We start from the raw sequence: 7880 nt of genomic DNA, 5'->3' as shown, positions 1-7880 counted from the left end.
CAAGATCCTTTAAAGCAAACTATTGTTCAATGGATTTGATAAGATCTTGGATAAACAAGGCAGAGTTACTGGTGACTAAAATATCATCAACATAAATCAGAATATAAATTTGTAAACCATCTTTTTTGTAAAATAAAGAGTGATGGATCCGTTTTGGAATTTACAAAATCTTGTTTAATCAAAGCATTACTTAATTCCTAAAACCTGGCACATGGGGTATGTTTAATACCACATAAGGCTTTATTAAATTTGCAAACTTAGTTAGGTCGAGAGTCTTCAAAAACCCATAGGTTGAACCATATACTCATCCTATTCTAGATTAGATCTGATCTATGTTGTTGCTTAGAGGGTTGGGTTGTCGTTTAAACCATTTGGATCCGGGTCAGATTGCATTTGAAAGGCATTTTGGACTGAAAAACTTGACAAAACCTCAAAACTTACCCTAAAACCTTCCTAAATCCCAAAGTTTGGCCTCTAAGACTTATTAAAACTGTTTCTAAGCCTTTAAGCTAGATCTTTGGCCAATCATATTATGCCAATTCAGTTTTTTGACCAATCAAATTTAGACACCTACATGGCACCTGGATTTGGATCTTTTGGGCAAGAACCCCTAAATCTAAGTTTATGACCCCAGCCCTATACCTGTAAATAAATGACTTATTCTAGCATTTCAGACCATCTATGATTTACGGCTCCCAGCCCCCTTGTACCCAATCTATGATTTACGTCCTTCATCACCCAAACTCTGTCAGATTCACCCTAGTACAGTGCACCATACCTTATTGGAGACCGAACCCAACCTAGATCTAGATCGTTGTCTCACCCTCTTTAGAGACTCTTATTATTTGTAGTTGCACTCATCATCATCATCATCATCGCAGAAAGAGCTACTTAAGCCTGAGATGAGACTCGATTCCCACACTTTATTTCAAATTTATTTTCTATTTTTTGTTTAATTTACTAGGTTCAATGAAAGCCAGTAAATTATATTGGCTTTTATGTGGTAATGGTAATGGGAGATGAGTTAGACCCATTTTCACCTGAGTCAATCCATGTATATTTGTTGGTTGAATTTCATCCTAGATCCAACTAGACGCAACCATATTTTTTCCCAAATCCGATCTAAATTGAAAAAGATGATACTCAGAAGCAACAAATATTAACCAGATTTTAATACCAGTCCGACCGCTTCCTACCCAAACCCAATAGTATTTATATGCTATATTTGTCACAAATCCAATCTAGATTAAAAAAGATATTGCTCAAATCCAATGAAATATTAATTGGACTTTTGTGGACCCAATTCACGAAATAGGCCTGAGGGTTTAACCTAGCTCAACATGTTCGTCTGACATATTGAGCATGGACCGAACCCAATTCTGACCATCCCCATCAAGTGTATTAGGTTGAAGTTGGGGGTTTAAGATTGCTGGGAGTGGTTAGCTTAAATAGACCAAATGGAACACAGGGCATATATATTGGTCATTTTTGTAATTTTTTTATGTTAAATGAAAATTTGATGGGAATAAGGCTGGCAAACGAGCTGAATGAATTGACAAGCTTGGCTTGTTTCTCTTGTGGAGCCGAGCCGAAGCCTGAGCTAAACGAGTTGAGTACGAAAAAACTCATTTACAAAAAAATATAATTTTTAAACGTTGAAAACAATAGAATTCTGACCCTAAACCTACCAAGCCAAGCTCAAGCTAGCTCATTTACAAAATAAATAATTGTTTTAAACTTGTAACCAATAGGATTTGAACTCTAAACATATTGCTTGCAGGTCAAACACTTCAGCCATCTTCATTCTAATATATATATATATTCATTATTAATAAACTAGCCTATACGAGCCAAGCCGAGCTGAATATTGGATGTTCATGCTCGAGCTCTTTACAAGCCGAACATGAGCCAAGCCACGAGCGGCTCATCTTGTTTCCCAGCCATGGTTGGGAATTAAGGTAACAAACAAAATTCCTCATTGCATCGCACGGGTCCAAAGTGGAGTATGAGGAAAGTGGGCCTACTCTTCTTCACCAACCACACAATGCACTTGAAGGTGTGCAAATGGATCGGATATATCCTGATATTTGATTCAAAACCTGACATGCTATTTCCACATTCGGATCCTTAAAGAATAAAATGTGTATTTAGATGGGATATGGATTTTCTAAATCAGATTATTTTTAGATTTCAATTGGAATCTGATCAATATTTTAGGTGAAATCTACTTCGGGATCAAAGCATGTATTTTTTGCATATAAAAGGTTTGCTTTTAATATTTTTTACAGGATCCAATAATATCAGATATATTTTGGATCTAAATTAATCCTAGTTCACTGGATAAGATTATGATCCAGACTCAGACATGGATCTACTGTTTGCATTTTGGATCCAGATTCAGATCTGGCATCTGGTCTGAATCTGATCTGTTTGCACCAGTACATGGAGCACACACTTCTGTTGCAATTAGGGCTGGGAAAAAAGTCGAGTCAGGCCTGGTTTGGCTTTTGCCATGAACTCGTTCATGTTCGGTTCATGTACGTAACAAGTTGGGCCAGGGAGAGGACAAGCGTGCCAACACTACTAATGAAAGCATGGCAAGTAGGGCTGGTAAACGAGCTGAAAGAATCAAGTCCATCTTGTTCAAGCTCAGCTTGTTTAACATTTAACACAGCTCGGACTTGGCTCATGTTCATAACTAGACAAGCCGAGCTCAAGCCAGCTGAGTCGAGCCATGAGCTCATTGAGCTGGCTCATTAAAAAAAAACATGAATTTTAACATTGACAACGAGATGAGATTTGAATTGCAGACCTCTTACACTTTTCATACGCCTTCACCAACAGTGCAAAACTACCTTTTGTGATAGATATTATACTAAAATCCTATATCTTATATTCTTAGGTGTAAGAACTGAGCTGAGCACCCTTTGTTCGTGCTTGACACACTTTTGGTTAGCAGCGAGATTATGAGAAATTGGAACTGCAGAAAGCTGGCAAAATGGTTTGCTTAGACTCGGTTCCCACCAAGACTTATCATATTTGTCTACTCGATTCTGACCTGAATTGACTAAATCCAAGTCCAACCACAATTAATTTCATATATATATATATATATATATATATATATATATATATATATATATATATAGAGAGAGAGAGAGAGAGAGAGAGAGAGAGAGAGAGAGAGAATCTGTAATATGTAAACTAGCAAAACATATAAACTAGTATAAAGCTAGATGTGAAAATTCTCAGTTGATTTTCAACCCTTAAAAGATTCTTCTTATACATCATAATCATCTTCTATAAAACCAAACATCTGGGTGAAATTTAAAAAAAAAAAAAAACTATGAAAATCTCAGTGCATACTGGTTTACATATTTAGTTGGTTTAAATATTCCAGTTACCCTGGGTGGAATTACGCCCCAAATTGAGCCTGCACCAAATGATCAAATTACCGCAATCCAATGCAACAAATTGGATTTGGATAAAATAACTTAAGGGTAAACCATATGCTTAACTACTAAAATCTAAATTATGGCACGCTGACTTTGGTTGGATATGTCACTGAACAAAATCCACTTGGTAGTCAATGAAAACAGAGAGAGAGAGAGAGAGAGAGAGAGAGAGAGAGAGAGAGAGAGAGAGAGAGAGACTCCTTAGAAGGCCTGTTTATTAAGATCTGATGTATACGAGGAGTGTCTGACATCATCAAAAGTAACTTTTAGATCTTCATTTTCTTCATTTTTTTTGTCTGTGATAGGCAAGCTGGGGTTAGGCTGACCCCTATAAGTTATACAACTATACCATTTGGTTTTGAACCTGCAACATCGCAACACAGGGTGACGGGTAGAAAAGCTATTGTATATTCAATACGTACATGGAGATTCATAATATGTTTAATCAGGCATATAATTCAACTAAATGGATTTTGTTCAGTGGCATATCCAACCAAACTCAACGTGCCATAAAGCATATGGTTTACCCTTAAGTTATTTAATCCAAATTCTCTTTCTTTTTTATATGTAACTTTGATGTATTATTATCTAATAAAACTATAGAAAAGCTATTGTATATAGATGTTCAATAGGAGATGTGTAAATTTGGCTCCTAGCTGTGTGGCTGTGTGCTGCAGCTGAACCGTTTTCTAACTTCACATTGTATGAGATCTATCATACTGTTAATGAACTTCATATGATAGAAATGTTGCAGTTATTGAGCGTCTCAGAATTTCTACAGAGGCAAATCTGTGCCTAGTAAGTATCAAAGGGGAATTTCAGTTAACTTTGCCTAGTAAGTATCAAGGATCTTCATCTTCTGCAAATGGGGTCTGAAATCGACCATGGTGGCTGCTCGGCAAAAAAAAGGTTCAAAAGAATTGTTTAGGTTCCTCAGGTTGGGCATGGCCTGTGAGGTCCTTAGTCAGGAGGCATCGGCTTCTAGGCTCATAAAGACACGTGGGTATGAGGATGTTCTATTCGTGAGTTCCTCGGTTTGTAAGCACACTGATAAAGTTACTGATGAGCCTCATTGATCTAGTCTCGTAGAACTTTTCTATAAAATGAAGTCTCAAGCATACAGTATCAATCCCATTCTCACGCTTGCTCAACACTTTTTTTCTTATCCCTGCACCCATGTTCTTTAAAGACTTTCCAACTTCAAAAGATTTCCTGTTTTATTTTCTGAATCATATAGAGTCAAACACCATCATGGTTCTTTGGTGGGATTACACCAACATTCAAAAGCTTGACTCGGTTTTCCACTAATCCAGCATTTCTCAATCTGAATTGGTCCATGTTTGGATTCTCTACCTCATCATGATTCTATCAATTCATGGTCTTGGGGAAAGATTAATTTACAAACTTAGGTTTTCTAGAAATGATAGAATTGGACATCTTTGTTGAGATTTTGAGATTATTTTCAAAAAAAAAAAATTTGAAAAAATCTATCATGCCTCTAGTTTAGAGAATGAATTTTCCTAGGTTTGGAATCTTTATCCAAGACTTATGATTTTGGGATAATCTTTTGATCCATAGATTTTTGTCAATTGCAACCAAAGGTTTTTGAAATGCTTGGGTAGAAACTAATTTTTTTGGGGGGCTTGAAATGATTTTTGCAACATAGGGGATTTTTGAAAGTATGATTTTCTTCATTTTTTTATTGTTTTTTGGAATTTTGGGATTTTCATTTTTTCGAATTTTAAATTTTTTAAATTTTTTTAGAATTTCGGATTTTTTTTTTAAATTTTGGATAATAAGAACAAAATATGACAAAAAGAAATATTTTTGAGATTTTCAAAATCTCTATTTTTTTTATATATAATGAAAGCAGGAAATGATACAAAAAGAAATATTTTTGGATTTTTTTATTTTTTAAAAGAATTTTCTGCTTGAATATTTACAAATTCTGGGTTAGGAATACTTACCTATGCCTAGTAGATGTAATGAAACCATCTTATCATGAGCTTATCATTCTCAATGTACTCAGCACTCATTTGTAAAGAGTCATATGAGTATATAGATTTTTGGACTCGTTGAATTTGATAAACTTTTTGGGTGCCTTGGCTCGCGCTTCTTCCCCCCGTAGTGAGCATCACTTCTCTTTATTTTCATTTATTTGATTTGTCTTAAATTTGATTTATCTAGGGATGTGGTCGGATTCATATCCAATTTAATCTGACTTAATGGGATCTGACCTAATCGAACTCATATTTGGATTTGGAGTTAGATGGAAAAAGATAAAACCGAATCTGGATCCGACTAGTCCAAAACCCGATATTTGCCGTTAATTGGATTTGAATCTTAGTCAGATTCAGATTTCAAGGGGATTCAGATTCAGATTTCAATGAAAATTTGGTTCCGAATTCAAATCTGATTTTTAATAGGATATGGATTTGGCTACCAAATCCGACTAATCAAATTCAGAGTTGGGTTGGATATCAAGTTACATCCGACCCATTGACATCCCTAGATTTTTCTAACGAATCATACTTTGTTTGTGTTTTTTCTGAGCTTTGGCGGTGCTTTGCACCATCAAAATCTCACTTTTCATTTCAGGAGTCCAAAAAGAGGTACTGAGTACTGAATACGCAAAGGAACCAAGCAACGAAGCGAAGGTTTGGTTGGAGATGATCCCTTGCCACTTGAGAAGGAAAGCCGATCAACTTGCAGGCGGAGCACCCACATTTTTAAAAGCACTTGATTTTGAAAACTTATTTATCATTTTTAAAACCTTTTTTGTGCGCACATCCACAACCGCCAGAGCCGAACCTGTCAAGAGGCCAATGAGACTTGGGCCTCAGGGCCTTTGGGCCAAAAAAAAAATTAGGAGCCCATTTTTAATAGGGATTCTATTTTCAAGAGGGACCCAAAAAATTGGAGGCGCTGCTCTCGAACTCCTACTATTTATAGGGGACTCAAAAAATTCTGAGGCACTGCCCTCGAACTCCTACTATTAATAGAGGGCCTATTTTTAGGAAGCCCATTTTTAATAGGGGCTCAAAAAATTTGGAAGCCCTACCCCCAGAACTTCTACTATTAATAGGGGGCCCATTTTTTCCCTCGGCCTCGGGCCCCATAAAACACAGGTACGGCCCTCACAACCGCACAACAAAACCCTCAGCAATTCTAATGCCAAATGTCTTTCAAAATATAAACACTAAAGATGCTTGCAAGTTCTAAATTATTACTGAATCATTCTCACATTCACACAAATATATTGAGAATAAAGGGTAGGGTGGTTAGCGAAGTATTAGTGTGAATGTAAGGAGATCCGCTGAAACAAACCTCCGGGCCAAAAAGATTCGCAGGTAAATGACGGGTACCTCATGCAATTCGCAGGAAAACCTTGTGAATCACGTCACTGTCTTATATTGACTTGAATCATTCATAGATTCGTGAGATAAGTATGCGAATGTCTGGAACTCTGCATGAACAGCTTGGGAACCTTGTGCAAATGTGAATGCTTGAGCCAGAGCTAGCATTCTAAATTTTCTTTCGTTTTTTCTGTCCTGATGTCTACAGACAATCATGAACAAAGATAATCTGGACACATCAGGACACGACTGACATGAGTCCTGTAAATCCTCAACAAACTGTTTTCTCCTTTGTCCTTGTTGGAGACATTCCCTCACATGGGCCCCAGCCACCAAAACGCACCACTATTCTTTCATTTGTTTATATTAGAAAGATACCCAGACATGAGTCCCCATCAAACCTGAACAGATCTTGACCCACCTGTTCTGTCCAATAGATTAAATCCTCATCAAGATTCAGGCAGGACCACGCTAATTTGTATCTGGCTAGAACAGCTCAGCAAGGTTACATATGCAACCCATATATACCAAATGGGTTAAAACTTAATTATCGAACGACAAGAACGATCCCTAAATTGGTCAGATGTGGGACACTTCTAGGGCTGGTAAATGAACCGACCAACTCGTGTCATGGGTCTGTTAGGCTCACCACGAGCTCGTTCGTGATCGGTGACTTATACAGCTGACGAGCCAAGCCATGAGTAGCTCATTTAGCTTAAACGAGTAGAGCCCAAACATAAGGTGGTCAGCTCAGCTCAGCACTAGTGAGCTTGAAAGATAAAAAAAATATTTTATGTGATATATATATATATAAATAAAGAGAAAGATCCATGAAAAATTTACATGTAACATATTTGTGTGTTTTCTAAATGCCCCACAAATTTCAAAATCCGTCGGATGCCCAATTACGCATATTCTCAATTTTATTAGGACTTTTTTACCCTTAGCATGAGCGAATCTCTCAATTTTCACGTGCTACATCACGATGCTCTCCCGATCTCACTAAATCTCACTAAAAACAAAATTTTCATGATATTTTTATAGAAATCACGAATTTCACACAATATAT

The sequence above is a fragment of the Nuphar pumila genome, chromosome 2 (assembly GCF_984573655.1).
Source record: "Nuphar pumila chromosome 2, dmNupPumi1.hap1.1, whole genome shotgun sequence".
NCBI classification, from domain to species: domain Eukaryota; kingdom Viridiplantae; phylum Streptophyta; class Magnoliopsida; order Nymphaeales; family Nymphaeaceae; genus Nuphar; species Nuphar pumila.
This window is presented reverse-complemented; position numbering follows the sequence as displayed.